Below are 15,764 nucleotides of genomic sequence, written 5' to 3'. Positions count from 1 at the left end.
ACTTAAAATTCAAATGGTTTCGTTATAACCCCCCGAATTGCACTCTACTTGGTCGAAGCTCCGAATTATAACAGTGTAAGAGAATGATTCCAGTACCTAGTCATCCTCTGTCAGCTATCTTGGGGGTAGAAACCCTCCCGAGAAAAGATTACCTGTTTTGTCTCCCACCCAGTGGAGCCGACCAATTCCAGAACCCATTAAGACAACACTATTCCATTTAAATCAGGAGACGGTTGTTAGTCCCATTACTTACTTACGAATCTTTCTTACAAGTCCACCAAATATAATTTATGGGGAAATTTTACCCTTCAAGTTTGACAGCCTGTAGACTCTAACGACTTTAACCCTAAACATCTCAAAAAATTCAACTTTACCTATCTCTATAGTGGAAAAAATAAATCCAAATTTAGACCTACCCACCGTTACATTATACGGTGCTGGAAAATCCGTAGAGGATCTTTTCGAAGTTAGTTCATTTTTCAGCAAGTATTTTGTTTACCTTAGACTTAAAATTTGCAGAAAGCCAGGAACTTCAAATAAAACCCACCTCTTGCTTTGCTGTGGGATGGGTTTAGTAGGAAAGTTTTTAACACGTCTGCGTATTTGTCAAAAGTTGTGCGGTAAGCGAAGTTAAATTAAATTGAAATAGTAAAGGCGATATATAAATTAGTTCTAACGGGATAGTGAAAAGGTCTCTAATCTACTCTCTTTTCAGATTAATCTCTCAGGCAAATTGAATTTTATTTATTTAGTTGACATCGCATTGAACTTAAGGTGTATTGATTTTGGAATTCCATTAAAATTAAATTAAAACGCGAACATGTGTTACGGTCGTAAAGGGAAGTGCACGTAAATAGAGGGTAATATAAAGATGCTTCGTTTGCATTCTCTTGCGCCACTTGGAATGCATTCGAAACCAGTAACCATAGCAGATACGTATGTAAATTACGTGGGTCGAAATTATATTTGAATCCAAAACGGGGTAGGGCGCTCATAAAACTGCATTTCAGAAAATATTTATAATTCCTGGTGTTCAACTCGCTGGAAAATGCATTGCGAGCTTTATGTCGTCGTTAGTAATTCAGCACAAGGTATATATCGGTCGATATTGTAAACCGCGCGCGGGGGGTGAGTTTTTTTTTCTTCAGGAGATCGCCGAATTTCTCGCGTTTCGCTTTAAAATGTCGAACGTTCAGCCGTGAAAAGTTCTTTGTCGAACTTTACCTTTTAAGCGGGGGAAAAGTTTATATCGCACGCCGGCATTTTTAGGTAAGTTTCAGGAGCACTCGATGTAGGTCCTCAAGTTGAACTGCTGAAATGTCGACAGCAAAAATCACTTCACGCACAATATACAATATACAAGTTGCAACTTATGCATACCTTCCTACTTGTGCGCGGCTGCGCGACATTTATGGGAAGATACTTCCGTTAATGGCCCCCAAAAATCTTATGCATGGAAGCCACTTTTGGGTTACTGTGTCAGATAGTTTATATACTACTATACGGGATGGTATATACGCAGAAGAGTAAGGGTTTAGTGTTAACAAAAAATAAGCATAAGACTTACTTTTATTACTGAACAATTTTTGCTAGTTGTTTCGCATTACTCTCCCGTTTCTTTTACAAAGGAAACAGAGGGTAGATTGAACTTTTGATACTTAAAGTAGTACATGTGATTTCTATTTTCTTTCACCTCGTAATAAAATTTGGATGAAATGAAAGGTGAGTATGCTCTGCCTGATAGTGATACTGCACTGGATTAGTTTTCAAGATATATCCATTTGAAAATCGTCGTACAGGTTGAAGTCCAATTGGTTCCATAAAGATTTGAAGTTCGAGTAACGTAACAATGAGGATAAATCTTGGGCACAAATAGAAAACTTTAGAACTCAATCTGGAACGTACAATGGATTCAAATAAACACACAATTAATTGATTGACAAAGACCAAAGAATTACTGAAGAAAAATCTGAAGCAAGTATGGGCACATTTACCCTGCACGCAAGTGGGCGACACAAATAAATAAAGAAATATATATTAAAAATGCTTATCTACAGGTTTTCAAACAATAATCCCTTAATATGGTCGTAACCATTAGGTACTCCATAAAACTCAACTTTGCCACTCGGAAGTTAAAATACTCGGCCCCAAAGGGGCCTCGTACTTCAATATTTCCTCGCTATAATGTGTCATTTTCCCGACTTTTATGTAAATAACTATTGATTCAACTACAGAATACCTACAATGCACATTACCGCACTTTGATTCGGTAGAACACACTCCCAATACCTACATCTTTTCCATTCCACAATACGAACGCAATCCAATCAAAATGGCCAAAAATATCTGCGATTTGCATTGTTCGAGTGTTACCGAATACTTCACCATAATGACTAAGTAACTAATTACTAATAACGTGTTTTGTTCTAGGTAAGCCACATTCAATTACCTACACGATGGGCTGTTGTATGTATCGAGTGAGTATTAAAATTGTTTTTGCATTATTGAGGTAAATTGACGGTCCCTATTTTTACGTGGCATAAAATGACGGGCGATTTGAATTGACGGCCATCGTTATTGCGGTGGCTGTCAATATTTCTGCGGCTTTTTTTTTGGTGCGCTTAAGCATCCATGTGACGTTTATATTTATCATCTTTACAACCGGCCATTGGAAATGTAAACGTTAGAAGTATAATTTTAACAATACAAACTAGACAGTTTGGATTTTCCAGTCCGTTTGTTTGTAATTTAATATCCCAATAACGCAAATATAATATTTTCGCACGAAAAATAGGTCAGCATTAAAGAAAATCATGTGGTAGGAAATTATTTGCTTTGCGTAACATTAGCAATAAAGCAAATAGAAAGATTGTTCCATATAGCTTCTTGAAAAGTTTGATAAAACCATATGGAAAACCACCAACCAATTTGCGAGACATTTTTCCACTATGAAACGGATAATTGAGAATCATGAAACTTTAAACAACTGAATTTAATTGAGACGTCACAAATAGCAAGCTTAGATACTGCCGTCGTGGTCGTTTCCATAAAAACAGTATTGTCATATGTTCTCAACGTCATTTTGCATCGTTTTATGCGTCCCATTTGAAATAAGAATGACAGATATCATTAGAATGCATAAGTATCTGTTTCACTTTATCTACCCTTGCGGTTAAAGTGACCACTTTATATATCCTCGCGCTTAAAGAGCGACTTAGCCTACTCATTCGAACCTTTAAAATGTCAGTTTAACACAGGGTTGCAGCCCATTGAATTTTCTTTCGAAATTGGTTTTTAGTCCATAACTTTTGATTGAGAAGTCTAATCGAAAAAGTACGAATCGTTTTGGATTCTACGCACCAAAATTTATAAGAAAAAGTGTTTTCCCGAGAAAGTTTGTTGTAGTCGATTTTTGGTAAAAAAGGAATATTATACACTGCCTTTTTTTGAGTCCCCAAAAAAAAATTGTCTCAGATCGACCGGAAAAAAACGTTTTCTTATAGAATATGGCCTGTAGATTCCATAATTTCAAACAGTTCCAAGATTGGGCTACTAGATCAAAAGTTACAGCCAGGGTTTAAGATCTGCTATAAAATAAATCATTTTAGATATTTATTTATTTATTTGAAGCGTCTCAACTTCTAGGTCATAACGCTTATTATTTACAAATTGTTTATATTACAATGATTATTATACAATGGATACATGATATGATATTAGATCTTACGTGATTGTAGAATGTCACTAAACACAATTAACATTGGGCAAGACATACCCGACATTAAGAATTTGCTTCTGTTCAAAACAGAATGTCAGAACTGCGATTTCGTTACAAAAATACGTAGGGCTGCTTCTGTAACGAATATATAATATTGCGAAAGAAAAAGCGAACGAATGAAAGCAATATTACAAGATAATATTTTTGCAGCTAAAACCAAGCTGAAGTTTCCATTTTGTTCTATTCATAACTGTCAAGAGTTTTGTTAAAGCTTGTACCCAACATTGTTATAAGACATCTTTAATTTAGCAAAAAGCTTTCACAAAAATAGTCCTCAACGGGGGACCTCGCACAATTTTTTACCACACAATAACGCGATGAGTAATTTATTATTTTTTTATTGTCACGTAAAATTTTTAAATTAAGTGAAACGGGAACGCACAGAAATAGATACACAACTCGTAAGGATTGAAAACATACATAGATTGGTCGAGATAAACTTTCGCTAACTCAGTTCAGTGTTTCAATATTCCAAATTAGTTTTTTCCTCGCTTCTTTTTCGTTTCATATGAAATACATAATTTTTGTTTGCAAACATTTCGTAACGTAAATGATTTCGTCCCCCATGAATATATTAGGAAAAGTTTTTTTTTTGTTCTTCTTGTCGATTTTATTTGCATGTTATTCCGACGAATAGATGTTTTCCGAAACGTTGCTTGGATTAACCTAAATTCTAGGATTATTTCATTGGGCGACTAGGGTAGGCATTTTTACGTTTATTACGTTTTTAAGGGCCGCATTTCTAATACAGAAAGGTAAATGACGTAGAAAACGACCAGTTACCACAATACAATTCAACTGGCTTTGTTTTTCGTATAGCAACTTTCAACACGTGGAGGGTGAAATAAAGCAAAACTCATACTTTATAATAATTTTTAATAAAATTCCACCCCGGATTTGGCTTAAATGTCGCGGGACAAGATAAATCTGGACCTTTGTTTTCATTTAAGTTCAAAAGGTTCTTAGGATTCTAAGGTAAGAGCTGAAATCGGCTTTCTTATTATTATTTCTTGTTCTTTATTTACCTCCCCTTCTTATTCGATACCTGATTTTTTCGGATACGAGTAAATAGGTAAATCTCGGCTAGCATGAAATAAGATTACCTACTTTAATTACTGCAAGAAAACTAATGGAGAAACGACTCCATTCCCTTTCCATTTTCCTAAAATTTTGGTTCGCACACTTTCCTAGTGAATAAATATCATCAATTTCAACTCAATCCTGCTCCAGTCCTTTCGCCTTAAGATTAGCTCGATTAAACCTTTCCAAGTGTAACTCTTTTTACTAAATTTTAACTCCTCCTTTTTTTAAATATAAATATTCAATTAGCAATCAATTAAGTGCCATTTTCTGCGCAGTTTTCGTAGTTTTTTTCTCCAAGAACCTTCTACCAAGTATTAGAAAAAAGATGAGTGAAATCGGTAAAGCCGTTCGAAAGTAGCGTGACCAGAAGAAATAGTTCATATGTAGAGATTACGATTCCTGGTCAAAAAAGGGACATGTGGAATGTAATGGGCTAATGTATAAGAAAGGGTTGAAACATCCCTTCGTTTAACAAAGTTTTAAAATTCTGAACTAAAAGTGTAGTCTCTATTCAATAATTTAAATGACTAATCTTTTTTAAAAATCTGCCTTTTTGCTTACTGCAAACTTTTCCCTTTTACTTTCTGAAAATTAGCCACAAAATTGTCCCACTCATTCCCCTTGCCAGCAAAAAAAGAGAACACTCATAGTCCTATGACTGTACATTGAAAGTAAATCATTTTCCAGATAATTTTCACATGCACCTGCTTTTGTACATGAATTTTCTTCTAAACACGAATATTTTTTGTTATAAACCCTTACAGTATTTTAAAAAAGCCATCTCTTTTCGCATTTTAAATAATTAAAATCTCACATTTTGTGTCTCAGGTATAGCGATTCAGTGAAGAAGTTAACATTTTTCTTTAACACTTAGGGGAGTTTCCAATAGGATGACGATAAAAGATATTATTGGATTTGCATCTTAAATGTAAAGGGAAAAACCGCAGTTTACCGTCGAAAGTTGTTCAAAACAATCCTTATGGCTTGTTTAAATGAATAGCACAATAGACACCAATCACCTAGGAGTCGGCAGTTCTCAACAAAATATAAATATTACGCCATACGAAATTATGCTTGTATATTGTAGAAGTTGATTTTAGCGCATTTTAAGACCGTAAAATTGCCCTTATTTTACCATTTAAAAACAAGCGTTATAATTTCGTATCGAAACTGGTGTAATATTTATAATCTGTTGAGAACTGCTGACTTCTAGGTGATTGGTATGTATTGTTCTCTTCAGTTAATAATAATAATGTCTTTTTTCGCGAAGGATCCACGAGACCTTTAAAATTAGCGTGCAACATGCTACTCCAATCTCTTTATAGAATTAGGCAAGCGCAATAACGTACGTGGAACGTTAACTTCAACTACATATCAAAGGCCTCGTGGATCCTTCTGGAAAAAATATATTAATTATTTTTGCCTATGGTGTTCAGTCTGGGACACACGGTATATCAACATTTAAACAATTTTTATATTTCACATTTTTTAAATAGACCTTTGAATTGGGAAAACTGTTGTATTGAATAAACACAATTCCTTAAAATAAGGTTTAATTCTAAATCTAAACAAAATTCAATAGATATCAGAAAATTAAAAATTTCACCCACCGTGGACTACAATTTCCTCGTTCTAGGTACAACTAGATAATAGTTCTAATACATTTATACTATCAGATGTCCTCCTCCAGGAAAATCCATTTCGAAACCGATAATGAATTCTTTTGGTAACAGGTATTATTCCAAAGAGAACTTTTCTTGATCACAAGGGGCTCGATTTCGGTGGCTATTTTTACTAGTGAGTGGAAATTTACTTAGAAGGCTTTGCGTACACTCAGCTTAATGATCCTTGTTACTGTTTAGTATAATTGGAGTAAATATTCAGTAAGCACAGGCACCAAAACATGATTTAAAAAACGCCAACATCAATGAGACGGATTTACGTTGAAAATTTTAGTTACAATTTCGCCATTTTTATGTACTATTTAATTAAGCGCCTCCCGCGATTTTGTTTATAGGCCACGAACGAAGATGCTGTTAATTTTAAAAGGTTAAGTGGTCGAGCAAACCGTGGACCGCTGTTTATTCTGGTCCAGCAGCGCCATATTGAAAATACGTTTTTCTTTTCAACTCGCAATGGTCGAGTATGGTTGTGAACCAAATTTCAAGTTTCTATACTGCAAGCTTTAAAACTTTTACCGAATGGGCTCGGGAATTTCCCTGTATAAAGAAAAGAAGACGAAATTTGTGTTAATTTTGCGAGCACTCAAATTAGAATGGGTTTTGAAGTCCCATGCCCCCATACCCATAAAATTATTTAAATATCGCGGGCAACACTGGTCGGATTATGAATTTTTATATGTAGCTATGTGTCCTTTCACAGCGAAGTTTGAGGTTAAGTGGTAGAGCATCCGAAGTTCGCCTTTGGGGTTGCACAGTCTATTGCAGAAATCATGTGCATTTTCCTTAATATTTGCACTGTAATTGTAAATAGGGACTCGTGTTTGTGAACTGTTGCATGACCGAATAAAGTTATATTAACGTGAATTTAAATCCGTTGAATATGAAGTAAAATGCGTTCAATGTTTTTATATAATTAGCGTTGTGTTATGGTTATATATCCTTATTTTATTTTGATGTTGTTGTTGCGATATTTTTACTTTGGATATAGCTACTCGCTTTGACATATTTTGATGAATCGCGTCTGTCACAACATTTCATAGTTCGAGTATAAAACTGAGTATTGCAGTTAATTGATAAATGAAACATTTAAAATGGTAGGGATTGATAAATTTAAAGGTCTCTCAGTGAACTTTAATTGAATATTAACTTCTACTTGCAAAAAACATGCACGTATAAGGTTAGCAGGGGATAAAGAAGGGAGCGTACTTACGAATAATTGCCTCGCATTTTTTAGCCCTTAAATTCTCATTTGTAACTGACATGTATAAAATAATATTTGATACATTTTTCGTATCTTGCCAAATAAAAGAGATATTTGAGGTGACCCTCTTATCTCGAACGCACTGTATAGTTTCTGAAAAAAGCTCTTTTTCCATAGGATCTGTTTGAAATTAACGATAAACGATCAAATTGAGAAGCAAATTCTATGGAATCCGTATCTTGCAAAGGGTAATCTTCTTATGATTAGAATTTTTCGTGTTCTCCATTCTTTTATATTCTTCCGTTGCTTCCCATTCTTACGCTGAAGAGAAATTTAACCACCTTGTACGTACCATTGTTTTCGGTTGCCGCCTAAATATGAGTCATGTTTGAAATGCGAAAATGTATTGTCGTGCCACTTCCGCTACATCAATCAACAGATCTCATAACAATATAAATTATAACGGTAACAGATAAATAAATAATCATTACTGCAGTTTTAATCCCAGACTCTTCCCCGGATTTAATTTGGAATAAAACTCCCGACTGCAGTATATCGATTATAACCGCGTTGTTTTTCTATTTAAGCATTATTCGACTACAATTTAAAACTAAAGGTAATTACAAAAACACAACGAGGAATTACTTTTCGCTCTGCTCTGCCGAGGCGAATTTTGTAATTTTAAGCCGCGCTTGTTGAACTTTTCGCCGCCGAGCTGATAGATAAAGTTTTTTTCCAATTTGTAAAGGAGAATTAATAACCCGAGGTCTATTAATTTCGCTTGCAGAAGTTTGAGCAATAAATCAATAATAAACATGCAGCTATTGACGAGGCAGCGGCAAACTTTTCGCGAAAAACGTAATCTGTTTTTTTTAATTACTCAATTTGTGAAAGTTTTTTAATTTGTAAGTGCAGGATTATTACTTAAATTTAAAGGCGCTACACGTGCAGGATTTAATTTATGGGTTTTCTACTGTTTTTTTCGAAATATTCGATGCGATTTTTAATTTCAATCTAATCGAGTAATTGTGTTCTTCCTACGATTTGATATATTTCCCTAACTGCTATTGTACTGGCGTTTTAGAATTTGGGCCATGCAAGGCATAGAGGATTTTTTTAATTTGTTCGTGTTTGTGTACGTGTGATTTTAAGTACGGACCTGACTCTCCTTTATTTGTGCGTTGGAAGTTTGAGGCGTCTCAGAGTCGTGAGATATCACGTGATTGTCTAAGGTTACAGGAACATTCTTTCCAGTGGTGCCATAAGTTAATTTGGGGAGCTGCAAAAAACTGTTTTCCCATTTTAATTCCCTATGTTCGGTTTGAAAGTATTCACCCGGTATACCTGTTTTGGCTATCATCATATTTCTTTGGTGTTCCTCCATTTCTGATGTGCTGTGGATGTGCTCAATTGAAAAATGTTTTCATGTAATTAGTGTGAGGTATGTACCGGACGATCCGTGGCGGAGTCAACATTATGCTTTTGCTAGTGTAAAGTCATTATTGATTCTTATGAGTATTCATTACGGTTTTAGTATACGATTCCTGATTCGTGTCAGACGTTAAACATTGCTACCACAATATTTATTTACTATCTCTCTTGTTTGTTTGTGTTATTATCTATTCTTCTGCTTCATTTTTGATATTGTACAAGGATCCCATTATTCACCATGACCCATCCCCAGGTAAAAATGCAAAGTAAATATTACTCTTGATATTATAAATTAAGTTAGTTAAAACTTCAGGGAACTTCTATTCGAAAAGAACATAAAAGGGTGTAATTCCCCTCGACATTAGATTTAGACTAGATACATGTTGGTAATTGGCGGTATTTAATGGTTGAAGAGGAATAAAGCCCTTTTAATTACCACATACCAACTAAAAAATCCGCGAAACAATGACCGATGAAGTAAAATACGCCATGTACAACAAACACTAAAAACCACAAACATATGGTAATAAAACAAAACGAGTTCGGTATTCCGACAGGATTATCGACGATCAACTAATTACAAATTACAATGCCTCGAATACACGAGTTGGTGCCGCCAAATTTCGGTCGTTCATTATTGACGTTAGTTGTGGGGTGGAAAAATATATAGCCAATATCATCGCGGTATGTGTCCGTATTGCGTTCGCATTTCCGGCGACGTTCAGTAAAATTAATTTTGGACATTTACGGCGAAAAGAACTACATAAGCGTTTCATAAACTCGCGATCCTTAAATGTTATAGGTGTAGTAACAGGAATCGAAGGCACTTGACCTTTTTGTTAAACCCGTCTCGCATTATACTCGGGCATAAACGAGAGGGCCCTACATTTAATTAAAGGCAGATAGATTTTTTATGTGTACTCTTTTTCTTTGAATAGGTGCGAGGGAAAGGCGCGAAAAAGGATTCCTCCCCATTCTAAAGTAATACTTCCGCCGCGCCAACAACCGGGAACAGTAATCCAAGTTTTTATAAAAGACATTTTATAAAATACTCGTGCGTTGAAACCGTCCTTTTTCGGCGAAATTGCAATTTTATACCATTGCCCCAAGGCGCTGTAGGATAATTTAGTGCCCATCGTATTTACCGTTATTGATATGCTCGATGTAATTGCAAATGGAGTTTTGTAACCCGCATCGGTTTTTTTTACTGTAATCCCATACCACCTACCTATATGTAAACTGACGGACGTCATATTATACGAAATTCAGATTTTTTACCGTCGTCATAAGGGTTGGATTACAAAATGTAGGGTTTCCGACAAAAAGTTTCTCGTCTACTTTGCTTTAATATCAATTTGTACTCGTATAAAGGGGACAATTTGACAGGTTGAGTATAAAAGAAGCGGCAAGTGAATTAATGGTATCAGCACCATCACATACTTTCCCATACTTGGGTAATTGGACTAAGCATTAAAAGCTGTAGTGTGATTTGGTATTACCAACAGGACGACAGTGGAATCAGACTCCACTTGTATTAAAAAAAAACTAAGTCCTTTCCTGAACATGAAACTATTGGTATATATGGTTTTCGATCCATAAAAACACAACATAAACAATACAATTTATCCCCATACAATTGCGCAATACGTGAATTGAGTGTCTTTATAATAATTTATTTAGTAAGGGGTGAATTTAATTACAAGGCGCCAAAGTAGTACACCTAAGTAATCTACGAGCTTACTAACTAGTAAAATTATAGCCGCTTTCTGAATCCATTAATCCTAATACAAAAAATCCAAATAAACTGAAAGCATATTGGGGGATTTTCATTATTCCCTTGCATACGTTTAGAGCAACATTTTTCTCCTCGATCATTCCAGAAATCTCGATAGAGAAAAATTAGTCATCGGCGATAAAGGAGAAAGCGGTTGTGATATAATCTTTCCGGGAAATATGCTGTGTTTTGTTCGAATCGAACAGACTCGCCAACACTCGAGAACACAATGAACAAAATTTCAGGAATTAAGATTAGATTCAAGTTGGCTCTTTTACTAAGAACCTCGATTTCTTCGAAGGCACTAAATAAAAATGGGCTTTCAAAGACATCGATTAATAACGAAAAAGACTGTCATTTAATAAAACACGAGGCATTTAATATTCATTTGCGTTAATAATTTATTAGCCAATAAAACGTTTCGCGTGTTTCAGTTGATAAACTCCGACAACTTTCCATGTCACATTTTGCAGTAATACCAATAATGGAAGGCTATTTTTATTGGCCGAGTGAACCACAAACATTTCCATTCCATGACAGGCTGTCCGTACCCGTAACGTTAAAATAATTCCTACGAGCCCTTAGACCTTTCGATTAATAGGCAAATGCATAAATCCATTGGAGCGTGTAAAATTGCGGATCCAATAGGAATTCGCTGAAAGTTTTTGTCTCGAACCTAGAATAACTAACTTCTTGAGGAAGATTGAAACTTTTCAAGCTTCGGCAAATAAATTAAGTTACAAGTAAAAGAAAACCTGATTTTCCCAACTGCTCCTTCAGGATTTTTACCAACTGCAATTCAATAATTCTTTAGTTTCGAGTTCGTACTACACACGACGTCAATTTAAACTAATAACAAGGTCGTGGTGAAAATTTATAGCGAAAAGAAACTTTTGGAAAAGCTGTAAGATTATTAAGCAAATAGCGTTAGAAATTGGTTTTTCCAACAACAATAGGATCGTCTGTGTAAACGAATTGTGGGTGGATTCGACGCCAATACGTTCCCGTTGATTCCTGTGTTTGAATGGACAAAACTTGGTGTGAAATGTCACCGTTTCGATGAAATACAATTAATTACTGCTGCTCAAATTTTCATTACGGTGTTACAGTTATGATCCAGCTACGATTAAGAAATAGCCAGTAGAAAACAAAGGTCTATTGCGGGTTGCTAAACAACGGAACCACACATTTGTTTCCGTTAGCTATTTCTTAGTGGTCTAATAATTGTATTGTAACGTAAATTTAATTACGTATTTACAATTGACCAACAATAAATAAATAAACAGCCTTCAAATGGATTAATTTATAACAGTAATTATTATTTATCACTTACAATTTATAACATATCACAAGCGCATCGAAGTTGGAACTGACTCGACACATATAGCAAACGACAATTGTTCTACAACGTTCTTAGAATAAACACATTATTGTTCCCGGAAGGATTTCGTCACATCTGCCTTCGTTCTTTATCGCCAATGACTCATCTTTCGTGACGTCTCGATGTCTAGCGGAATTGTCAAGTTTTCGTGATTAGGATGCAACAGTTTTTTAAGAGAAATCTGGGTCAACATAACATGTTTGACGACATTTTTTTGAGTTTCTGTAGTCCTCACATGCTACTTTATACGGGAAATATCTATACCGGAGGCTTTAATTTTCAACAAGACACCAATTATTAGAATTTGTTTATATCCTTAGCATTGCGGCAACTCCGATGGAAACATTTGTGTATGACAGAAACTTCGGTATACCTAAATATGTCTACATTATTAAACATTGAAATGTTGTTCCGTTAATTTTGAATCAGAATTAAATTAAGTGCTTATTTAGATTCCTTAAAGAGCCCTCAAGATCGTTTTAAAATCAATTTTTAGGACCTCAGTAATACTTGATAGGTTTTATAAGTCCTCAATAGCAGTTAAGTATCTGTAATTGTATTCAAAGTCTTTCAAGAACCTCGAAGTGTCTCGGCTGTTAACCTTTGAAAGTCTTTAAGGGACTTCGAGGGTATTCAATAAAGCTCAGGGACCCGCATGAAGTTAGCCTCCCAAAACTAAAATAATGAAACGTCAAATACTTCCTTCGTTTGCACATTTAGGCTCACTTCGATTTTTCGTTTGCACATTTCTCAAAAAAGAGTTGGGAGGGGGGGGGGGGCAACAGTACGATTTTAGTCCCCCAACATTAAATTGATGGAACGCCATTATTTCCCTTGCTTGTACATTGATTGCACATGTAGGCATACCTTGATTTTTTGTTTGCGCATTTCCCTAAAAGAAAATTCTGAAAAAATAAAAATTGGGGGGATACCTTTACGATTTTAGCCACCCAACATTAAATTAATGGAGCGCTATATATTTTATTCGTTTTCACTTCGTTTTCTATGTCAGCACAAGTTTTTCCTTTACACTTTTTACTAAAAAAATTAATTTCAGGGGGGCCTAATTCATGATTTTAGGCCCTAACCTAAAAACAGAACTGTATATTATACTTTATTCTATTTCACCTCCCTAAAAACGAAATTAATAAAATAAATGGGGGAGGGTACATTTACCCATTTTTATCAAACGTCGGTAAATAAATTTGCAACGATAGATTTTAGTTTGTCTATTTCGGGACTGGGGTGTTTGATTCCTGTTACACCATTTCCAATATCACGTTTACTTCGTTAGCACGTCGTTATTAACATGGCAATTTATGAGGCGCTCTTTATGACAATATTTAGCGCCATTTTTAGCGCATTTTTGCAAATTTATGCCCCCCTGAAATTAATATTTTTTTAGTAAAAAGTGTAAAGGAAAAACTTGTGCTTACATAGGCAAAACGAAGTGAAAACGAATGAAATATATAGCGCTCCATTTTTTTAATGGGCTAAAATCGTAAAGGTAGCCCCCCAATTTTTATTTTTTCAGAATCTTTTTTAGGGAAATGCACAAATAAAAAAATCGAGGTGCAAACAAATTGCAAACGAATGAATAGTATAGCGTTCAATTAATTTAATGTTGAAGGCTGGAAATCGTAAAGTTGGCTCCCCCAAATTTGTTTTTCAATATCTTTTTTCAGCGAAATGTGCAAACGAAAAATCGAAGTGTGCCTAAATGTGCAATGCATTAACTAGAGAAGGTAGACAAATTCAGATTGGAAATTGAAAAAATAATCAAAAGCAGTTGGGGGGATTTGTTTATTGTTGACAGCAAAAATAACTAAGAAAAACCTCTACCACGAATTGTATACAAAAAAAACGAGAATCATCCGATCCTCGGTCTTTTTGGCAAAAATAATTAAGCTTTCCTCCAAAGAAACCTTCACAACATCTATACCAATTGCCACTTACGGAACTTTCTCTGTCCAGGTGATATTTTGAGAAAGTAATTTGAATCGACTCACAATTTATAAAATTTGAACTGGATGTGTACTTTAGATTAACTTCCCTCGTACTGGTAACGGAAAAGCAACCCCCACGTGAGATATAACTTCCCATTTTTCCTCCACTTCTATTTGAACGCGAAAGTCAAAGATTATCCGCCTTCGGGTGCGTGGTAGTTAGATTAAAAAGGCGAAATTGCAGGAGGCATTAGTTCGGTTAACGGGATACATCTTGTAAGATCTTATAAGCCATTAACGTTATTCTCTCCATTTGTCTACAGTCAGTCGGGTGAAAATCTCATCGATTTTATAATTCAACTAGCAAGGTTCGCGTTTGTCTCCTTTATGAGGTAAATTTAATTTATAAATTGATATACCTGCGTATAGAAACGGGCGACATTAATTAGATTTCGCGCTGTTGACTTCGTGCAATTTTTGATACCTTCTCCTAATGTAATATACTACGGCAAATAGACTTGCAAGAATTTTCTTGCGTAAGGGAGCTTATTTAACGAACCGCGGGCCCTCATAAAATACCCCAGCGTTAGCCCAAGCGATCTGTATACTAAACTGAACAAATTACTTTATCGATATATCTACAAGGGATTAGCCATTTTGCATTCAGCGGGACGTATAAAAAACCAATTTAGAAGAAATATGAGAATGCCCTCTGTGTGTGCCACTCTAATTGAATGGATCTAAATTATCTTGACCAAAATAAACTGACTAACGCAGACCCTAACTTTTTGTGGTCATTTGACCGCTAAATTTCCACAGTATATATACACATACAGCACGCATTCTCTCCCCTTGAGTTTACAATTTGCTGTTGTGTTGAATTAATATAAAGGGTTAAACAAAAGCGCTCGCGGCTTTGAAATTGTATTGTGTCTTATCCTATTAGGAACCCGCTAAGCTTTGAGAGAGGTAGGGCACGTGCGCGTTTGAGGTATGGTTTTTCATGGCGAATACACTGAGACTGAGTTGGCGTTTTCTCCATTGTGAAATAAACACTGTTTGCTCATAAAACGATTAATTTTAGCTTATAGTTTAAAAATGCACACATTAAATCAAAAGGTTCAACTGCATAATATTTTGGCAGATCCAACCTTTACCCCGGAAATTCTGACTTTGTGTGTCCTCTCTGTTGCTAAACTAAGAGGAATAAAGTAAAGTTATTAACCTTTAGGTGACCTGTAACACCTAAGGGGTGTTTTTTTCACGGAATTGTAACACTAAAGGGGTTCTTGCTGGGATCTTCATTCTTCAATGAATAATACTTTTGAATGCTCGGGGAGTACCTAGGATCTATTTAAATTAATGCCAAAGTGTTGTTACATGCAACATGCGTTATTATAATAGCTCTAAAAATGACTCAAGGCGGACGGAAAAAAACGCTCCCGTTGTCAATTCACTAATATTTTTCTAGCTTAAGAGGTGCCTCAG

Source organism: Photinus pyralis, unplaced genomic scaffold (assembly GCF_008802855.1).
Source record: "Photinus pyralis isolate 1611_PpyrPB1 unplaced genomic scaffold, Ppyr1.3 Ppyr1.4_LG10, whole genome shotgun sequence".
Taxonomy (NCBI): Eukaryota; Metazoa; Arthropoda; class Insecta; order Coleoptera; family Lampyridae; genus Photinus; species Photinus pyralis.
Note: the sequence above shows the minus strand (reverse complement) of the source record.